We start from the raw sequence: 3,823 nt of genomic DNA on the forward strand, positions 1-3,823 counted from the left end.
GAGACAAGGTATTCAACCTGTGGATCCAACGGGCTTCTCTACGCAAGAGGGCAAGGTCCCGGTCACCCCCCCTGGACAGGGGTGGCTGATGATCAATCGCCATGCACTTAAAGGTAGGTAGTCCATGTGCTTTGGTAAGAAAGTGTCTGGCGACCGGTTGTAAGGAGTGTCCATCCTTGAGGGCCCAACTAATGGAGGATCTGTGGTTGCTGATGCGTTCCCTGAGTGTGGTGATAGTTTTCCCAACATAATACAGACCACAAGGGCAGGTAATGATATAGACCACATAAGTTGAGGTGCATGTAAGTCTATGTAGTATTTTGATCCTTTTGCCGGAGTGGGGGTGTGGAAAGTCAGGTCCGCTAAGTAGGCAGCGGCAGGTAGTGCAGTCTGGACACCTATAGCAACCCAACTTAGTATGTTTAGCCAATCAGGGGCATGTTAGTATGTTAGTATGTTAGCCAATTGGTCGAATTTGGGCCTTGTGTCTTAAAGTCAGTGACCATTAGGATGTCTTTTAAGTTCTTGCCCCTTTTATACCCCATCATGGGGTTAGGAGCCCCACACATTGAAAGGGATTCATCCATGTTAATCATGGGCCAATTGGATTTAATTGTCGTAGCCAATTGTTTGGTGGCAGTTGTGTAAGTGGTGGTAAATATCAGAGGGGTAGGGCCCTTTGGTGATGCTGGTTTCTTTTGTAGTAGGGAGCCCTGTGTCTGTCGCTTTGCTCTTTGTAGTTGGGTCTCTAATAGGTGGTAGTCATAGCCCCTACTGAGGAACCTGTCAAACATTGTACGAAGCTGAGCGTCAGCCGATTGTGGGTCGCTGTTGTTCCTAATGACCCTTATAAATTGGGAGTACGGGATGCCCCTGATGGTAGCGGGTGGATGGCTGCTAGCCGCATGTAATATCGAGTTTCGATCTGTAGGTATGCGAAACAACCTAGTGCCCAGGCCTCCTTGGTGTTTGTATATGTTAAGATCGAGAAAGTCAATTTCTTGGGTGTGGTAGGCCAAGGTTAGTTTAATAGGGGTGTTAAGCTCATTGAGACCTTGATGGAATTCTATTAGAGCTTGTTCGCCGGCTGTCCAAATCATGAACAGATCGTCAATGTAACGAAAGTATAGTAGAATTGACTGACCTAACCAGGGTGAGATGTGTGTGGTTTCAAAAGCTAACATGTATAAGTTGGCATACGATGGAGCAAGGGCACTTCCCATGGCTGTACCTGATGTTTGTAGGTAGAAGGAGTTTTCGAAGCGAAAGAAGTTTCTTGTGAGTATCAGCTCCAGTAATTGTAGAATGAATTCACATGGGGTGTGGCCACCAGTGTTGTTGGATAAGGCCCTCCTACATGCGGAGATACCCTGACTATGTGGGATGACTGTATATAGACTTTTTACATCCATGGTGACTAGGAGGCAGTCTGTGGGGATCGCCTCCAGTGATTGTAGTTTTTTGATGACATGTGTGGAGTCTTGGGTATATGATGGCATAGCCGTTACATGAGGCTGTAAAAAATGGTCTATGTATGTGGACGCAGGTTGGTACAGGGACCCTACCGCCGATATTATGGGTCTACCGGGGGGTGCTGATTGGGACTTGTGGATCTTGGGTAAGGTATAAATGATGGGGATACGTGGATGTTCCGTCACCATATAGTCCAATTCTATATTCGATATTTACCACCACTTACACAACTGCCACCAAACAATTGGCTACGACAATTAAATCCAATTGGCCCGTGATTAACATGGATGAATCCCTTTCAATGTGTGGGGCTCCTAACCCCATGATGGGGTATAAAAGGGGCAAGAACTTAAAAGACATCCTAATGGTCACTGACTTTAAGACACAAGGCCCAAATTCGACCAATTGGCTAACCAAACATACTTAGTTGGGTTGCTATAGGTGTCCAGACTGCACTACCTGCCGCTGCCTACTTAGCGGACCTGACTTTCCACACCCCCACTCCGGCAAAAGGATCAAAATACTACATAAACTTACATGCACCTCAACTTATGTGGTCTATATCATTGCCTGCCCTTGTGGTCTGTATTATGTTGGGAAAACTATCACCACACTCAGGGAACGCATCAGCAACCACAGATCCTCCATTAGTAGGGCCCTCAAGGATGGACACTCCTTACAACCGGTCGCCAGACACTTTCTTACCAAAGCACATGGACTACCTACCTTTAAGTGCATGGCGATTGATCATCAGCCACCCCTGCCCAGGGGGGGTGACCGGGACCTTGCCCTCTTGCGTAGAGAAGCCCGTTGGATCCACAGGTTGAATACCTTGTCTCCTAGGGGACTGAATGAGTCCCTACCATTGGGATGCTTTTACTAACAATGCTTATATGGACTGTGGACATTGATATGTCCTAATAGCTCTGATATATGATTATGCGTTTGTTCTGGTTCACTAGTAATTTACTGATTGTTTTTTAAAATATGTTTAGATTCTACTTCCCCATATGCACAATAACTGGTCTCGGACGCATGTAAGTGGTCTCTGGTATAGATGTTAGGACAAGGCACTCAATACAGGCGATGCGCTCACCATGGGACCTTTCCGGGTGTGGTTATTTTACTCGTAAATATGGGTACTGGTATGTGGCTAGGGGCAAACGGCAATAACACTTCATCCCAAATCTCAATACCTCACGAGGAGCCACTCAAAACGTACACGGGCCAGTCATGGCACTATGGACCCAGGTGTTGTTTGTCCAGGCTTGGCCCTTAGCTGTTGCGAGGGCAGGCATTGGACGCTTAATACCTTCTGAGAATAATGGCCAAGGGGCAGACAGATGGGATACGTGTCTGATATGCATCTGTGATTGACACGCAGATAGCGGATCAGGACATAGTGTATTGCCTACACCCACGGCTAATTCGTTAGATTGGCCCCCCCACCAATGCAGTACCTGGGCTAGGCAATGTATTGCAGCCTATACACTATTCGGAATAGGAGATACAATGTCATGAACCCACCATTTGGTCCTTTTCGGTCTCTTTACTGTATGCTTGAGTGGGCCTACCAATAAGGTCACACACCATGAGGCCCGTTGCTACGACCAGTGTGCATCCCTTTTAGTTTCCTTTCGATTTGGTCATGGTCTTTATGCGTATGTATATACACTTTTGTGTTTCTCAATTCACATGTATTTGCTATGCTTGGGTTCTATCACTATGGGGGTGGAGGTGGAGTCAGGGGCTGCCTAGCAACTGTTTTGGCGCACTTTTGGGTATTTAAACTGTCACTTCCTGTTTAGCACTGTTTGTCCTTGAGAAAGGTTCCTGTGAGGAACCGAAACGTCGGATTTAATAAACCTTTTTTCATTTATTTCAACATATCGAACATTTGAGTTGTTTATGCAAACCCTGGGAGTGCCGGTACTTCGTGCTTTATTTTATTCTCTAACCAGAGCACCCAGGTATTTTTTGTGCACTTTAAGGTGTGCAGCTTGCACCCACCTTTCTATATATATCTATAATCTATATATATATATATATATATATATATATTTATATTTTCACTGACTAGAAATTGAACTTTGGTGACAATTATATACATAAGAAATGTGCTATCACCTTGAATAATATGTTGTATATCTGATGATATATTCATGTTATGCAACAAAATATTTTGTAATGGCACTGTGTATGCAATTAGAACAGGAAAAAAGGAAAGTTTTTTTTCTTTTGGAATAAAATATATATATATATATATATATATATGCACAAATAAGATCCGCACTCACAGGACTTATGAAAATTGTAGAAAATTTATTGCAAGAGTCTAACGTTTCGACCT

This window comes from Xenopus laevis, chromosome 1S (genome assembly GCF_017654675.1).
Source record: "Xenopus laevis strain J_2021 chromosome 1S, Xenopus_laevis_v10.1, whole genome shotgun sequence".
NCBI lineage: Eukaryota > Metazoa > Chordata > Amphibia > Anura > Pipidae > Xenopus > Xenopus laevis.